This window comes from Danio rerio, chromosome 1 (genome assembly GCF_049306965.1).
Source record: "Danio rerio strain Tuebingen ecotype United States chromosome 1, GRCz12tu, whole genome shotgun sequence".
Lineage (NCBI taxonomy): Eukaryota > Metazoa > Chordata > Actinopteri > Cypriniformes > Danionidae > Danio > Danio rerio.
The window spans coordinates 18238657-18258360 of NC_133176.1; the positions used below are offsets into that span (position 1 = coordinate 18238657).

At 35.9% G+C, this 19704-nt stretch overlaps 1 long non-coding RNA gene across 1 annotated transcript in view; it reads left to right on the plus strand.

The window, feature by feature from the left end:
* The first annotated feature begins 3917 nt into the window (after positions 1-3917).
* Positions 3918-19704, plus strand: part of LOC141385540 (uncharacterized) — a 52020-nt gene continuing 36233 nt past the window's right edge. Inside the window, exon 1 of the long non-coding RNA XR_012405900.1 lies at positions 3918-4110. This is a non-coding gene — a long non-coding RNA (uncharacterized lncRNA). The remainder of the gene's footprint in view (positions 4111-19704) is intronic.

Consider the following 19704-nt stretch of genomic DNA (forward strand, 5'->3'; position numbering starts at 1 on the left):
GACATCATTCACCACAAATGAGCCTTAGACGGCTGCGCTTGTATTTGTAAACATTTGACTACATTACAAACTCTGTGGATGATCAGTATTGTGAACAACTTCGATAAAAATATATGGAGGATCACTTTCGCATGTCGAGATGTTTATAATATGTGCATGTGCTGGCTCTCACAGGCTGTTTCACAGGCACACGCAACGCTTGAAGGTAAACAAACAACGGCTTATCATAAGCATCTCATTGATTATTATTTACACAGTTGGCATTAAGATGAACATATAAACGTGATCTGACTAACTTCTAGCCGCTAAATGTGTCTGGGAAAATATTCAAAGGCTTTTATTCTCATAAACCGCGCGGACGTAAATGCGTCTGACTGTTCTGATTGGCTAAAGCAGACATCTCACGTCAGCACGTTCTAGACGTGCACGCGCTCTTTCCGGCAATCTTCGATCTGCATTCACACAGCACAGCATTCCGGCAAATTACCGGTAATGTTACAACTTCTCTTTCCGGAAAATAGCCAGAACGAATTTACCGGTACTTTCAAAAAGGACCTGTTCACACATACAGACCTTTGCGGAAAATTGCCGGTAATTTTCCGGAAAGGTCTGTATGTGTGAAAGGGGCTTTTGTCAAACCACAGTTTCACAAAAAATCTAAATACCATTCAAAAATGGTTAGTCTATTGTACCATAGCTAGTGTAGTTTTGTTTGCCATTGACTTTCCTTTTATGAACAAAACAGTCCTGAACAGTCACTATAATGAAGGTTTTGAGACTGTGGTCATTTTTTAATCTGTCAATCATTTTCTTTTTAAAAAATGTTATAAGCATAATAAAATATTTTATTTAAAGTCTATGATAATTTTTATACAAATAAAAACCAAGAAGGTGGCATGGTTGCTCAGTGGTTAACACTGGTTAACACTGTTCACAGCAAGAAGGCTGATGGTTCGAGTCCTGGCTGGGTTAGTTGGTATTTCTGTGTGGTGTTTGCATGCTCTCTCCATGCTGGCATGGGTTTCTTTCAGGTGTTCTGGTTTCCCCCACAGTCCAAAGACACGTGCTGTAGGTGAATTGAAACAACTAAATTGGCCCTAGGGTATGTGTGTGAATGTGAGAGTGTATGGGTGTTCCCCAGTACTGCGTTGCAGCTGGAAGGGCATCTGCTGCGTAAGGTTGCACTCACAGTAGGCTATCCAAACCATGCCCAGGCGGGAGATGGGAGGGGGGACAAGCACATTTTGGCACAGTTCAAGGCAACTGTATTCCAAGAACCCCCCATGCCAAAGGAAAATAAATAAATGAATGAATGAATGAATGAATGAATGAATTATAACCAAGAAAACAACAACTACAACAACAGTAGTCCACCCAAATCTGCATTAGAAATACACCCCGTATAGTTGTACTTGGTCAAACATTTAAAATAGAGTAAAATAAGAGTAAAATTTTCCATTATTCACTTGTGCTTTACTTTCAACCCTTAAAAACATAAGTAAGAAATGGGTCACACATTTCTTTCCTATTTTTTAAAGCATCAGTCCCAAGCAAAATGAATTCTCTCAGGCTTAAGAGCTGCAAACATTTCCTTAATCTATTTATGAAAAGTAGGTGGTAAAGTGGAGAATCTGCCAATCTTAACACCATTTTCCAGCAGCTCCAGTGTGATTAGTCACATGGCATTTAGAGCTCACGTGATTGGCTGCAAATAACCTGGCTGAACAACTGAGTGCCCATGAGCAAACACTGCAAATTTCATATCGCATACTTCCGGGCTTTTGGGAGTCTTTGATTGATGAACTTCATGGCTGAATGGGTTCAGATGAGCCAGATGCAATTAAACACGCACATAAAATTTTCAATGTTAGTGAGAAAATGCATTTAATCGCTGGCATGAAGGTCTACTCTGAGGCCAGCTGTTACTTTTAGCCAGAATAATCAAAGGCAACTAAATCACAGATGTTCAGTTTGGAAGCCGCTTCCGATCACAACTAAAAACAAAAATTAAGATCAGAACGTGACTTGTTTTTGAGCCAGCACATGCTGTTTCTTGCTCTGCCCATGGAAAACAGTTAGTGACTGGGATAAATCTAATTTGGCGACCGCAATGAATTTAGTCAAACAGTATGATTTTCTAGAATGGAAGCAAATGAAACAAATTTAAATTTAAAACGTCCCCTCTCTACACATCATACGTGACGGATGTAGTTAAAGCATATCATGTTTACATAATAAAGGGCTTGTCAATGTAACATATTTAATTATTTAATATATATATATATATATATATATATATATATATATATATATATATATATATATATATATATATATATATATATATATATATACATACAATATCTCTTGTGTGGGAGAGAGTGTTATTCAAAGTGCCTAGGATTGCATTTAAATTAGATATATGCTATTAGCTTGATTATAAACATCACATTAAAATAGGTTGTATACACAGTATGTGTTTTTACTAGATATGAGGCCTGTATTATAAGTTAAAATATACTCATATTACCGCATCAACTGCTTATTAACTTAAGCACTATTATTTTATTTATTCATTTATTTTTTGCTTTATTTTGTTCATCTTAGGTCAGGCACTGATACAAGAAATTATCAGGAAAACATAAATATGCACTAAATAAGTGTAAAAATTATTTAATGTAATTATTTAATCACATGACAATGGTTATTTGTGCCAGATGGGCTGGTTTGACTGTTTCAGAAATTGCTGATCTACTGGGTATTTCACAGACAACCATCTCTAAGGTATACAGAGAATGCTTTGAGAAACAGAAAAGATGATAAAAAGTGCATCAACCTTGAAGCAGATGAGCTACAGCATCAGAAGAAAAGCACATCAGTGTCACTCCTGTCAGCTGAGAACAGGACACTTAGGCTTCCCAGGTAGCAAAGAATTCTGGCCCAGATTTGGCCTAAAGCTGGCACAGGAGGTGCTCATCTGGCACTGGCATACAGCATGTGGGCCAAACATGGCCCGGGTTTGACAGATGAGGCACCATTTTTAAGGCGGCAAACAAGTCATATTGACAATCTGTGCCTAATGAGATAGTTCACCCCAAAAATAAATTTTACTTACGTTTTTCTCCCTCAAGTGCTTACAAACCTTTCAGAGTTTTATTCTTCTGTTGAAAACAAACAAATGTATTATGAAGAAAGCTGAAAATATTCTTTCTTCAAAATATCTTTCTTTTGTGTTCAACAAAAGAAAGAAACTCAAACAGGTTTGGAAAATGCGAACTGAGATAAAATCAATAGTCTCAATCTGAAAACATAGCCCTATATATACGTTTCTGGAGATTGCAAATTACGTAGCCAGAAGTATGTATGACTGTATTTCATTTTTAAAACAAAAGCTACGGGGCGATATGACGCTGTTCCTTTTTGCACTTACCAGCCGACCAATTACCTTCGTATGGACGGCTTTCCCGCTGTTTCCAGTTTGTCCTGTTAGCTCACCATGTATGTCGGTGGACTTGAGACGCAGAGAAGAGATGACCACGATGATAGGGTTTGAGTTTGTTGAAGGGTTTCAGAAAGCAGGTAAGACAAAAACAGCTCAAAAAATAAAAATCACGAAAAACAATTTTCGTTAAAAATAAAAATTGTAACTCCAGGGACATATTTGGCACTCTCCAGAAATGTATATAGAGGTACATTTTCAGAATGAGCCTGGGTTGGATAAAATTATGATATTTCTATGTCATTTTTGGGTGAACTATAGCTTTAAGGCAGTCCAGAGGTCCAATCTGGTCAACGGGATTACTTTATAAAGTGTCTTTGTTTTTGTTTTTTTCTTTGCATGTTCTGCTTGGTATGTGAGTATTACAGCTTCTAGTAAAATTTTCAGCAGACACATGAGAAGATAACACTGCCCCCATGAGGTGTTTCAAAGAAAATTGCTGTGCATTAGAAGGCGACAGGCTCTCTTACCAAAAACCTCAGATGGGAACGCTGCATTCCTGTATTTGACAGTGACTGACAGAGGGAATTAAGGGGAGGGGGAGTCCACACTGAAGGACCAGAGAAAGTAGATGCTAATGGGACCGGCGCAGCACCTCCACGTCGCACACAGTAAGTGATTTCTGGGCTGGCAAGCAGGAGCTGCTTCGGTAGCTTAGGGTCTTTGCGTCTCTCTGAGTGCTGCTGTGTTAATGAGAAATGATTTGAGCTGGAGGAAAGTGATTGACGGTAAAGAGCAGGTGCTCCACACTGAGGTGTGAGCTCATAACACAGGCCTTCCATCCACTTTGCTGGATGTCAGTCTTCCTGATGTCTTGCATCAATAGTTTCCATCCAAACATCTGATTTGGATTTATGAGCAAAACTGGAATACTGTACAAAACTTTGCCAAATAGGGCTTCATGATATTGGAAAAAAAACTGACATTGCAATATTATGTTGATATATTGCAATATGAATAAGATTTCACAAAAGATGACCTAAAAAGAATTAATTAAATTGCATAAAACATAATAAACAGTTTCCAAGCATGGATAAATACAATTGAACAAAGTCATGAATTAATTGCTTTGTGTTTTAGGATTTTTTGTGGAGCCTCACAGCATTGAAGAACAAAAGTTTATTAATATAATCATATAATTAAATACAATTAATCTTTCTTAATAGAATATCTTGGTATAAATTTGATGGATATCTTAGTCACAGGTCTTAAAGGGTCACAAAACACCAAAACACATTTTTTGAGATGTTGACAGTCCTGTTGACATGTTGATTGTCCTGGCAAAGTTAGTGTCGTCAGCAGTACTCTTTCAGTTTTAAAGACATACCTTAGTCAAAATGATTTAGCTACTAAGTTAACTGTAATATCACTACAATTGTATGGATTGAAAATCCTCCACTACAGCACAGCTCTCAGATCCACTGTAAATGCTGCTCTCCGAATCACTGGCTATCTCCCCTGCGTCTGTGTTTGTGTTGCTGTTGTGAAAATCAGCATGTGCACATAATGAAACTCCCCTTTTCATGCAAACCCTTCCCTCTTCCGTCACTCACACTCACACCTAAACAAAACTGGATGCACTAACTTTCCTTACTTTTTCAGAATAGAGCTGTGAAAACACCCTGTTGAGACAGGAGGGGTTTCATGGCCCTTTAAAAACACATCCAAAAAAAAACCTCTCACTAAACTTTGCGATAACTCCACAAATCACTTTGTGAACGGTGATTCCTGGTTATTATAATCCTAACTCAACATTGCAGATCCACATTGCAAGCTTCCATCTGATACGTCAAACAGAGCAAAACTGTCACTGATTAACTGGCGGCAAAAATTTAAATGAAAACTGGAATTTGCTGTGGCAAGAAAAGCTTCTGTGGGCATTATTTTTCTTATGTAATAAATTACTTGCACCTCAGAAGACAAAATGCAACAAATGTGACTTTACCAGTCTTTGGCAGAGTAGTCGTTTAATGGCCTGTTTCCACTGGCTGGTACAGTACGGTATGGTATGTGTCACCTTTATTAGGTTTGCGTTACCACTGTCAAAAGTACCCTTTTGGTGTCCGTGGTATACAAGAGAAAGTTTCAGTTGATGTCGTTCTCACTCAAGGAAATGTCAAAGTAAAGCTCCACGAGTCATTCATATATCATATGAGAAGTACTTGTCAAAACACAGATGCTTTATACACATAAGAACTTGTGTATAAAAGTTCCTTACTAACTTTACTATAACTGAAGTTTCAGAAGAAACCCCCCATCCACCCCTTTCTCCTCCTTTCCTCCTATACCAAAGGGGAGCTCTCGAGAACCTGATCTCGTACTCCCCTCACATGCACTATGGACCTGCCGGGAGCCCTGGGCTCAACTATCTCCGAGCTCAGGGTGCTCTCCCGGGACAGCATGCCAAACCTGCTAACAGTTGTCAAACAATATCTAAGTGTGAACTCTTGAAACACAGTTTGATTATAACTTTAGATTAATGATAGTGCAAAATGGCCTAGTGTAATGTCTGCAATTATATAAAATAAGTAAATAAATGCAACATAGAAGAACACACACAGACCCTACAGTATCCGATATGTTACCAATCACAGAAAAACTACACACAGCATACATTTAGTCCTTATTTGCATTCAAAAACAACATGAAATATAGCCCGGTGTGTGCAAACCTCTCATCTGTATCCTTAATCTTCACCAGCACATATAGCCTCTGTTAGAAAATAATTCTGTCATTCCCAGTTCATAATAGTTCAAAAGGTAATGACAAACATGGCAGTTTGTTTATGATTCAGGTTGCTGAAACAGTGTTCTTCTTTGTTCTGCTTCTCTTTTGTTTTTGTTTTTTTCACTTCACTCTCGTTTGTCCATTTCTGAAAGGATCTGATGTCAGAAACACTTCAATAATCACGCACACATTATTAATATGAGCTCAATAAGTTCGTAATTTTAAATATAGATGTGCGGCGAGCCATCACGAGCTCCCTGGAGGAAGTGTAACTGCTCGCAATTTTAGAAGGCCTCGTAAAACAACAACAGGACATGGCAGATTTTGTTCTTCTTGACTTTGTGGCTGTTCATCAAGACGACGGCTAGGCTTGATTGAGCTTGGGTCCACCATGGCTTGTTATTATGTATATATTATAATGGGGTAATGTCTCAGCTGTGTTTTTAAAAATGATGGTTACTTTGTTTTCATTCTCCTGCTACTGCGAGTGACGTATCTCTGTAAACAAATAGCGTTCAGCTGCACGTCTAGCTCCGCCTTTTGGTACCCTTTATCCTGCTTGGCACCCTTTGCAAAGGGTGACCAAAATGTGGTACAGTACGGTTCGCTTTTAGGTACCCTTTGACAGTGGAAACGGCCCTAAAAGCGCACCGTACCGTACTGTACCACTCAGTGGAAATGGGCCATAAAACAAGGTAGTAATATAATAATACCAAAAAGCATTGATGACGTATGTTGAATACTGTATAATGACCAAAACAATATTTCAGATATTTTATAATTTGATCGGTCCTCTAGTTTGACCATTAATGTATCTTATTTTGCCCATTTTAGTTATCAAGTGATCTGCTGAAACAAAATCCTATAACCTTTTTTATGAACATGCTGAAATTTATTCAGAAAATGTGCTTCGATCATAGTTTCTGCACATTTTTTTTCTTGTAGGATAAAAATTTTGTCCCATTCAGTTCTCTGTGAATGGAATATCTCTTAAAAATGGATTCATTTAAACACAAAATGAGAATAAATGTTAAAAAGGCACATCTTAAGATTTCAATTAATCATTTTAATGCAACATTCCAAAATGTCCATACAAATAGGGGGATTGACATATAGTAGAAAGCGTTTATGTCAATTCATGAGAACTTCTGCTCCATGTAACTGAATGTCTAAAGTGCCACTTTCACCCTCAGGCTAAATCCAGGATATGATGTCACATTTTGTGAGGTTAACAAGTCCTCTCTCATGACACTGACCTGTGATTGAGATGTGAGTTGAAGCTGACAAGAGGAGTGCAATAGCTCTAGGACTAGCTGACATGTAATATGACAAATAAGAAGTCAACTGTACAGAAACGCACATTTGGGGTTTTCGCACCAATTTATAGCTGAATCAACAATAAAAACATGGTGTTCCGAAAAAACTATTGAGTTTTGCTTGCTTTCTTGACATAAGAAGTGTAACGACAAGAGTTTGACAAATCTACTCTTTTAGCCCAAGGGAAAGCTGTGTAGGTTTGGGTTTTGGTAACAGAGCGGTTTGGACAATAGCTTTAGGCACCGAAAACTGTATATGGAGGAGCTTTGAGAAACTCCAGCTGACTTTTCTTCTCTGTCATGGGTCTCTACCCTCAAAAAGACTACAAGTCACTTTAGGGCTCAGGCAATTTCTCACTGCGATTTGGAGGGAAAGAGATCGGAGCATGAATAACTAGCCATGAAATTTCCCTCTCAACACTTTGGAAGGAGGCAACAGACCAGGTTTCTCCGGACTCGTCCTTTCTATTATGTTTTCCTTCTCTCAGTTTGTCCCTTTTATGAGATTTCTCTGCCTGTCCTTCAAGAAGCGCAGAGAACATAAACCATATACCTTTTGATAAGTTCCATTTTAGCCGTGATGACAACATACTCTGCAAAAAAAAAGGTGTTTTGTTTCCAGTCCAAATATATACAATTTCTTCATTCAAGAAGTATTGTCTAGACAAGTAAAAATAAAGTTTTGTTTTCAGAAACTAATCTTTTTCTTTTCCTTTTGCCTACCCATTGTCGTTGACTGGCATGTATGTAGTCTTGAGAGAAACACATAAAGGCCAATATGAATAGCAAAATAGGTTCTGTCACTTTCTTTTTCATTAAAGTCTCGAATGTAAACGATGGGACACCAGGCACCTGTCACAATACCGACGGCAACAGAGACATACTGTAGACTGTAAAGCCCAGGTGGGGCTCGCGTGGGCCAGCCCAGGTTCAACAAGTTTCTGGAAATATTCCTCAGATTTTGGTTCATATTACACTGTTAAAAATTGTCCCGTTAAAAAACAGGAAAATACTGGCAGCTGCAGTTGCCAGCAATGTACTGTTATTTTACAGTATGTTGCTGTAAAAATACATGGACTACATTGATTTACACAATACTCAAGTGAACTCATTTTGCTCACTGAAAGCAACTGCCTCAACTTGGTCAACTGCTGAATGAGTTTATGAAGTAATGTGCTATATATGCTTAGAAGCATACTTATAATGATAACTTATTTTAGTTAATTAAAAAAGTTCGGTTTAACTCTAATGTCTTTTTTTCACAACAGCACACATACATGTAAATCTGGAATCACCAGAGAGATTCTGACTGCATCAGCCACTAAACAGCCGCTGTCTTTAAATGGAGAAACATGCAGAATAACATCAGCAGTTCATTGTTCATCTTTAACTCATACACTGGCTCTACTCTCCTCCACAACGGTGACATACAGAAGAAATTAGCTTCAGGTTTTACAGTAAAATACTGTTTTTTCCTTGATTTAACAGTAATCTACTGGCAGCTGTGGTTGCCAGCAATATACTGTTTTTTAACAGTCTACTTCCGTAGTGTAAATTAACAGTATATTACTGTTAAAATACATTTTTACACTGTGTTTTTACCTCTCACACCTTTAACCCTTTAAACCCCAGAGCATATACTTCAGTTTTTATTGAAGTGTCCACACTACTGAGTGTTCAAGAAACATGGAGCAAAGCTGAAGTAAATTCATTAATTAACTGACTAATTAAATGATAATTGAGGATTAACAATGAACAAATGAAGAAATACTGAAGGGAAAAAACAAGAACAGAACATACAAAACTTTAGTCACAGCTTTATAATGAAATAACCTGAAGAACAACAAATGATTAAATCATTTAAATGATCAGCGGATGATTAAACAACTCTACAAACATCATCACCAGCTACACTTATTACTTAATACATGTATTTTTGTATAACATTTACTAAAGTTCTTCTTGAGAAAAAGTGAAAGTTTTACGTCACCATCATGGAGAACAGAGTTTGCTTTAGTTGGGCTCTTAGCCCTGTCATTTTTAACATTTATATATCTTGGCTGCTGCAATTGTTAAGAACTTTGTTTAAAAAGCTCCTTTGTTGTGGCAAGCCAGCCAAAAACCTAAATCTGAAAAAATAAGATCTGGTGATGTTCAAGTTGCTATTAAATGGCAGAGTCTGTTCTCATTTAGTATAATAAAAATTACTGCTCCCATTCAATGTTAAATCTATTGTTTTACATTATGTATATATATGGCAACGATTTCTGGAAGTTTTTAAGAATATCTTGGACAATAACACTGCTCTATGTTGTATATCGCACTCAAAGAGACATCAATAATCAGCGGATGAACCTCAATAATGGTGACGACTAACAAAATTAACAGTTTAACTCACAAACAGGCAACTGAAAGTCGAAACATAAACAACAGCAGAATCAAACACAAATAAAGAAAACCGTTAGACCATTATACAACATTTATTTATACCGCAATGCATGCTGGGATATTTGTACCGTGCCACTCCCAGCATGCATTGCAGCATGAAACATTTGAGATGTTACCATTGTTGAGATACAAGGTCAGATTCATGAGGTCTGAGTGTGTATTTGTTATAACTGAACTGTTTTGTATGTTATTTCTTAACTGTTAAGTAATTACTGAGGTATCTTTCTGTTTTCACTTCTCATTAATTTAATTAATACCTGCAACTAAACATAAAATCTATTGCATGAGGCCCTTCTTCCAGATTTATACCAAAACATTTATCAGAACTAATTTCAGACAAATAGATTTCTCTATTTATTGACTTTCCAACTTGACTGCTATATTACAAGCATTTTGTTAACTCTTTATTATAGTGATTGGAGAGTTTGAATTAATCAGTTCAAGGGTGAAGAGCCCAACTAAACCAGCCCCTCACTCCATTACGGTGACACAAAAAACACCGTAATTTCTGTTGGATCTCAATGTGAATAGTATGGAAGTCAAATCAGTCAGTAATAAGTGTGTCTGCTGTTGTTTGTGGAGTTGTTTAATGATCCTCTGCTGAGACTGAAGCTGTTTTATTTTATTTGATTTTATTTAATGTTGTAACTCAAGTCACTGTTTGTGTTTCTTGTTTATTTTCTTCAGTAATTGTAATTATTAACAGCAGGTGTTCATCAGTGTCTGAATTCACTCATTAGTGTTCATTAAAACTGTCAGGTGAACTATATTAGTTAACTAGTGTATGAAATAGTGAACAAGGACACAAAGTGTGATTTCAAACACAGACTTCAAAACATCGAATCTGAACTCTGTTAGCTCACAGTTTTCTGCAGTTGGTTACTTTCTCGAAAACAAAAATGTTACCCAGAAAGCATTGTTTTTAACAGAATATTACTGTTTTAGTGAAAAAACATTATTTTACCGTAGAATCTGACCGTTTTTTTAACAGCAATTTTTTACAGTGTAGCCTGTTATCCTACTGGAAGTAGCTATCAAAAGATGGGTACACTGTGGTCACTGTGGGTGGGTCCCACACGGGCCATCCCGCATTGGTGGATTCAGGGCACGTGCCCCAGTAAAAATCACCAGTAAATGCTTTGAGGTACAATTAACTTTTTATGCAAGTGTTTTTATTAAGAGTGGTATAAATTAAAATGTGATTTTAAAAGTTAATTATAAATGGCACAGTTCTTAAAAAGTTAAAAGAAACTGCTGTACTTAAATGTAAAGTATCATAAAGTAGCCTATTCATCAAAACCTGCAAATGTTTCTTGGACCTCATAAATATAGGTTATACTGTATGTCATAATTTTCGTATATAACTGTGTTGGATAAATTTTGAAATATATGTTGCATGTATATATGACTTATTTGTGTATCTTTGAAATTTAAACATTACTTTGTATTTTAAATATATGAATTTGATTTACATATTTAAATTAGAACCTAGATCTGCTTACTGCTCATTAGAGTAGGCTATGTGTGTCAGAGAAGCAAGTGATTAAACTATAACTGTCAACATTGGGATATAAAAATACGAGATACGCCCCCAACAACCATTACAAGTATGAAGAGGAAAATAATCTCAAATGATAGAATACACAACAAACATTAGAAAAATGAAAATAAAATAAAAAGTTTAGCCTATTAAAATAAATTTCCTGATCACATCGATGTTATCGTACGCGTCAAAGGGTTAAAAATGTGTTCATTATTTTACTCGAGTTGTTCATCGATTTCTCCGCGTACCACTAGAAGGAAGCCTGTGTACCACTTGTGCTACAAGTACCACAGTTTAAGAACCACTGCTTGAAACCATTGCAGGGATTTAGCCTGTCAGTTCGCATCACAGCAAGAAGGTCAGTGGTTTTAGTCAGTTGGCATGGCTGTGTGGAGTTTATATGTTCTCCCTTTGTTCGGCAGGGTTTCTTCCAGGTGCTCCGGTTTCCCCCACAGTCCTTCTTTCTACAATTGAATTGGAGAAACTAACATTTTCTGTCGTATATGTGTGTGAATGAGTGTCTAGGGTTGTTTCTAGCACTGAGTAGCAGCTGGAAGGGCATCTGTTGCGTGAAACATGCTGGAATAGTTGGCGGTTCATTCCGCTGTGGCTACTTCTAATAATCAGAAAGCCAAAAGAAAATGGAAAGAAAACAATCCTTTTTGATAATGAGAAAATCTAACATATTTGTTTAAGCAGAAACAAAACAAAAACTCAAAGAAAGAAAGACATTTTTTGCTATTTATAGCCTACAAAATGCCTAAAAGGGTGGGCGGTAAACAAATCATCAAATTAGGGTTATCAAATAATGAATCTTCATCCTAAAATGCAGGGTAGAGTTAATAAATGCTGAATTATGCACTCAGACTCTTTTTAGAGGTTGAAGTACCACAAGTCTCCTTCTAATTACAAGTTATCAACAGTGGCCAAACCCATCATTTTAGAGATCCACAAAAATGCACTCGCTCTCGGATTGCACTGAGCCTTTATCATTGACTGCTTCTTTCTGTCTTAGACACACGTTCAGACGAGAGATTTTAGACATATAAAACAAATCTGTTACAGCGTTTCTGTTATTAGCAGTGAGAGCGCAGTGTGACTGACAGATTTCACTTTCCTTGCAGGTCTCATTAACATGTTAAACACACGCTGAAGTGTACTCACAACTTTACACAAACTTCCCTATATCACACATAACAAATCACGTACGTGATAGACAGGTGTTAACTTTCTGTGCCAATTTCACAGATTGAAAGTAAACTAAACTAAAAGAAACTAAACTAAAATGATGATAAAAATTTTAACAAATAAAAAATGTGCAAAAATCAGTTTTGCTTTTCATTCATTTATTCATTTCTTTTTTCCCCTTAATAGTCTGGGGTCACCACAGCGGAATGAACTGCCAACTTATTCAGTTTAGCTTTTTACCAAATCTTTTCATCATTTACTGTAAAAACCTGACAGCTTCAAATAATGAATAATTATTAATATTTAGTAAGATTCACAGATTTGTTTAGATTTGTTTATATTATGCCTTCAAGTTATCATTTGAATTGTTATTTTGTAATTGGCCACTCAATCATAAAATTTTGACTAAACAAAAAACTTGACTAAACAAATTTTTTACAAATTTGGCTACATTTAGGGCTGGGTGATATGGCAAAAAATGCTGCCTCGATAATTATTTTCCACATTGAACAATAGTGATTAGAGGTGTGAACCTACACTGTAAAAAATTGCTGTTAAAAAACGGTCAGATTCTACGGTAAAATAATGTTTTTTCACTAAAACAGTAATATTCTGTTAAAAACAATGCTTTCTGGGTAACATTTTTGTTTTCGAGAAAGTAACCAACTGCAGAAAACTGTGAGCTAACAGAGTTCAGATTCGATGTTTTGAAGTCTGTGTTTGAAATCACACTTTGTGTCCTTGTTCACTATTTCATACACTAGTTAACTAATATAGTTCACCTGACAGTTTTAATGAACACTAATGAGTGAATTCAGACACTGATGAACACCTGCTGTTAATAATTACAATTACTGAAGAAAATAAACAAGAAACACAAACAGTGACTTGAGTTACAACATTAAATAAAATCAAATAAAATAAAACAGCTTCAGTCTCAGCAGAGGATCATTAAACAACTCCACAAACAACAGCAGACACACACTTATTACTGACTGATTTGACTTCCATACTATTCTCATTGAGATCCAACAGAAATTAAGGTGTTTTTTGTGTCACCGTAATGGAGTGAGGGGCTGGTTTAGTTGGGCTCTTCACCCTTGAACTGATTAATTCAGACTCTCCAATCACTATAATAAAGAGTTAACAAAGTGCTTGTATTATAGCAGTCAAGTTGGAAAGTCAATAAATAGAGAAATGTATTTGTCTGAAATTAGTTCTGATAAATGTTTTGGTATAAATCTGGAAGAAGGGCCTCATGCAATAGATTTTATGTTTAGTTGCAGGTATTAATTAAATTAATGAGAAGTGAAAACAGAAAGATACCTCAGTAATTAGTAACAGTTAAGAAATAACATACAAAACAGTTCAGTTATGACAAATACACACTCAGACCTCATGAATCTGACCTTGTATCTCAACAATGGTAACATCTCAAATGTTTCATGCTGCAATGCATGCTGGGAGTGGCACGGTACAAATATCCCAGCATGCATTGCGGTATAAATAAATGTTGTATAATGGTCTAACGGTTTTCTTTATTTGTGTTTGATTCTGCTGTTGTTTATGTTTCGACTTTCAGTTGCCTGTTTGTGAGTTAAACTGTTAATTTTGTTAGTCGTCACCATTATTGAGGTTCATCCGCTGATTATTGATGTCTCTTTGAGTGCGATATACAACATAGAGCAGTGTTATTGTCCAAGATATTCTTAAAAACTTCCAGAAATCGTTGCCATATATATACATAATGTAAAACAATAGATTTAACATTGAATGGGAGCAGTAATTTTTATTATACTAAATGAGAACAGACTCTGCCATTTAATAGCAACTTGAACATCACCAGATCTTATTTTTTTCAGATTTAGGTTTTTGGCTGGCTTGCCACAACAAAGGAGCTTTTTAAACAAAGTTCTTAACAATTGCAGCAGCCAAGATATATAAATGTTAAAAATGACAGGGCTAAGAGCCCAACTAAAGCAAACTCTGTTCTCCATGATGGTGACGTAAAACTTTCACTTTTTCTCAAGAAGAACTTTAGTAAATGTTATACAAAAATACATGTATTAAGTAATAAGTGTAGCTGGTGATGATGTTTGTAGAGTTGTTTAATCATCCGCTGATCATTTAAATGATTTAATCATTTGTTGTTCTTCAGGTTATTTCATTATAAAGCTGTGACTAAAGTTTTGTATGTTCTGTTCTTGTTTTTTCCCTTCAGTATTTCTTCATTTGTTCATTGTTAATCCTCAATTATCATTTAATTAGTCAGTTAATTAATGAATTTACTTCAGCTTTGCTACATGTTTCTTGAACACTCAGTAGTGTGGACACTTCAATAAAAACTGAAGTATATGCTCTGGGGTTTAAAGGGTTAAAGGTGTGAGAGGTAAAAACACAGTGTAAAAATGTATTTTAACAGTAATATACTGTTAATTTACACAACGGAAGTAGACTGTTAAAAAACAGTATATTGCTGGCAACCACAGCTGCCAGTAGATTACTGTTAAATCAAGGAAAAAACAGTATTTTACTGTAAAACCTGAAGCTAATTTCTTCTGTATGTCACCGTTGTGGAGGAGAGTAGAGCCAGTGTATGAGTTAAAGATGAACAATGAACTGCTGATGTTATTCTGCATGTTTCTCCATTTAAAGACAGCGGCTGTTTAGTGGCTGATGCAGTCAGAATCTCTCTGGTGATTCCAGATTTACATGTATGTGTGCTGTTGTGCAAAATAAGACATTAGAGTTAAACCGAACTTTTTTAATTAACTAAAATAAGTTATCATTATAAGTATGCTTCTAAGCATATATAGCACATTACTTCATAAACTCATTCAGCAGTTGACCAAGTTGAGGCAGTTGCTTTCAGTGAGCAAAATGAGTTCACTTGAGTATTGTGTAAATCAATGTAGTCCATGTATTTTTACAGCAACATACTGTAAAATAACAGTACATTGCTGGCAACTGCAGCTGCCAGTATTTTCCTGTTTTTTAACGGGACAATTTTTAACAGTGTACACTGTCTCATGGTTCGGTTCAGTTACAATTATCATGCAATTTTTCGTTCCATACACAATTTTATATTGTACTTTACAGCACAACAGTTCTTGTATTAAAATTTATAATTTTTAAATACATTTTATATGTATTTGTAGTACAATCTTGTTCTTGAATACACCTCTTCTACCGTGACATATCGTATATGAGATAAATGACATCAGTACATAATAAATGATTAGGATCCATTACGGAACCGATACCAAACAGTGCGTGTCTACAACGCAGTGCACCGACGAAACAATACATTTTGACACCCCTAATAATGAAATATATTTCAATATAACTTGTTAATGCTTCCAGACTTAAAATGTACCCCAACAATGACTAAAGAGAGAAAAATTAGAGGGTCCATTAAATGGCACAACATTTTCATTAGCTGAAAATTTGGTACATCTTTAATATCAACACACTTTAAGATTCCCATTGTTAAACATTTCTGCCGTAGATAGGGACCAATAAAGAGTTAAAAAAAAATCCAGAGCTAATCATTGTTATTGACATAAACTTTATCACGACTCAATATAATATTGTTTATTGGCCCAGCCCTAGCTACAATTCTGTTCATTCATTCATTCATTCATTCATTCATTCATTCATTCATTCATTCATTCATTCATTCATTCATTCATTCATTCATTTTCCATGGGGAAAACATACAAACTCCACACAAAAATGCCAGCAGGTCTTTCTAGGTCTAGCAGGCGCACTTTTAGCTTAGCTTAGCATCAATTATTTTATTGGATTAGACTGTTATCATCTCGCTCGAAAATGACCAAAGTATAGAGCTAGTTCTGTGTCCATGTTCACCATTCATATACCCCCAGTCACTATTCTCTACATTAGTACACTAATCCAATTGAAGGACTAAATGAAAGTTCGAGCACTCAATACACAGGAAAGTATACATTTTTGTTGGTGCTGTGCTGGTTGATAAATCATTCAGATGGATTAAAATGTCAATTTCTTTGGTCAGACCATGTGATAGTTATTTAAGCGAGCTGTCTATTAATAATGAAACAAATCATTTTGATTTCTTTCATCTATTGTTTATTTTGTAATACATTTTCAGTGTCTATTTGTATTTTCACTGCAGTTATTTTATGTGTGATTCTATAAATTCATGTTAAACACTACTTTGAGACATTGTGCAGCTAAAGAATGTTGACTAAAAATTTGTGGTGAAAAATGTTTGTTTGTGCTAATATAAGAGCAGTTAAAACAGAACTGTCAATTTTAACCGGGAACATAAAGTAAGGGGTGGGATGTGAATACGACCCGATAGTTAAAAAAGCTAGAGAAAAAAATATTAGTTCAACTACACATTTTTTGCTCTAAGTTCTAACATTGTTATTAGCATTTTTAATGTACAATTATTTACATAAACCAATATTCAACAAGAAATTAATGGGATTGTTCTCAAAACAGAGACCTCTCGCATGATGACCAATGCGTGCACCTCAAATATGTGGTTTTCTTCAGCCCACCATTTCTTTAGACAATTTTGCAAAACATAAAGAAAAGTTTGTCAAAGTACTTTCCTTTTTCTATTAGAAAAATCTTGCCATTAAAGGAGAAAGTGTAGCTTCGTCTCAGCCCCTCAAAATCTCACACTGATTTTCCTTCTTCTTTGGGAAGCTGCGTTTGTCTAGCTTTGCCTCTCTGTACTACTTCTGCAAGTGACAGAGCAAAGCACACACTCAGTTGGAGCACAGCTCTCATTTGTGTCATAGAGCACATGGGAGTTTGCATCATTTCTCACATCTGTCTTTTCGCCTACAGCACTAAATCTCTGCGGAGTGCATGTGAATGAGCCTGTAGGGGGCAGTGTGTACTTGCGCATGGCGTTTCCGGAGCGTTCCTTTATCTGCTAATGCGCTGGGATTTGCAACACTGCAATATTGAGCAACACTACATCCATGTGCCATCTTGCACATCATTAATATATGTCCCACTCTTGGATCGTTAATCTTATATGATGACTACAGCGTAGCAGATATTGTTTTTATGGTTATCTTGGGTAGTCAGACAATAAATAGTAATAAGCAGTATACTCAACCTCTCCTTCAGCGATTTGTCACACTTAACAGCCATAACCAAATCCAGCAAGTCGTGAGATATGAAACCGTGCTAAATATGGCTACTCAAACCTCCTGAGGGGGAGAAAACAAAAGTTCTGTTGTTTGGAAGAATGACAAATTGTTTATCTGGAGGGAATTTATCTGTTTGTGGATTTCGGTTGGGGACAGAAAAGTGCTGGAGAGATCTGGGGTGGTCAAAGTGCAGTGACAAGGTGTTTTAAGGTAGTATTAGTGACCTAGATATTGGATTCCCATTTGCAGGGATTTGCATGTGTAAACAAATGCAGAGGTGAGAGGGTTTTGGAGAAGTTTGCTGAGTTCAGCAGCAGGGCTTTGTTGTACTAATGTAGTTCCGTTTTTTCAGTATAATATGTTAACAAAACAGAGCTTTGATGCCCTTGAACAATAAGAGAACCACATAATGGGAAAAAAAACTGAAGTGATTCTCAAATGAAAACTGAATGATGATAGACTAACCCAGCACTTAAAGGGAAAGCTCACCAAAAAAATTATAATAAATAAAATAAAATCATTATGATCATTGAGGAGGTGTTTGCACACACTGTTTTATACTAAAAATGAAAACTTGTCACAGATTTTGGGTATTCATTTACACAATAATAGCATTCAGGGGGCATGGAAACGAAAAATCAAAGTGCATGTTTTTGAAGACTATCATTGCTGTCTGTACACTATAACAATAATTTCATGGACATGCATATTAAATATAATACTTGACAATGAAAACAACAGTGGTGGACTGAAGGGCTGTGCTCGTGTATGTGCTTAGAGGAAAAGTGTTTTTATCTTCTTTTTTTTAATAACAAAAATGACACAGCCAACTAGCCTGACATGCATAATATAGTGTTTTTGTAGTTTTCACAGATCAACAGTGATCATTTTGACAATGTTGTTGTCTTTATGTAACATTAAAATAATTCAAAAAGAAAACATTTTGTGAACCACTGATGTGCTGTCATATAAACAAATCATCATAATAGCACTGGGGAATTTGGCCTAAAATAAAAATCTTGATTAATTGAACATTTTAACTTGATTATGATTAATGAATGATTATTTTATTTGTTTATTTTTTGCCCTCACAGTTCACCGTCAGGTTTTGTACAGTAAATATGCTCACATATATTACAAGTGAGAGATTTTTAAACAAAGGGTACATTACTTGATTTTAAAATAATTGAACGAAACACAAAACTATTGACTATCTATGATTATTTATTTAACATCAACGCTAAATAACTGAAATTAAGACACTCTGCCTTAAACAAACAGTCAATTGTTTCTTATAAAAAAGTGAAAACAAATAACTTGCACTTTTGGAAACAAAATAAATACTCTTAATTCAATCATTCATTTTCTTGTCAGCTTAGTCCCTTTATTAATTTGGGGTCGCCACAGCGGAATGAACCGCCAACTTATCCAGCACATTTTTACATTTCGGATGCCCTTCCAGCCGCAACCCATCTCTGGGAAACATCCACACACACTCATTCACACACACACACTCATACACTACGGACAATTTAGCCTACCCAATTCACCTGTACCACTTGGCTTTGGACTGTGGGGGAAACCGGAGCACACGGAGGACACCCACGCAAGCACAGGGAGAACTCCACACAGAAACGCCAACTGAGCCGAGACTCTAACCAGCGACCTTCTTGCTGTGAGGCGACAGCACTACCTACTGCGCCACTGCGTCGCCCTAAATTACTTTTAATGTTTTCAAAAGTAAAAAATAAGCATTATCTCTCCTAAGTAAAATAACTCTTGTATATCCTGTAAATAATGTTACACAGTACATTTCTTGAATTTTGTAAA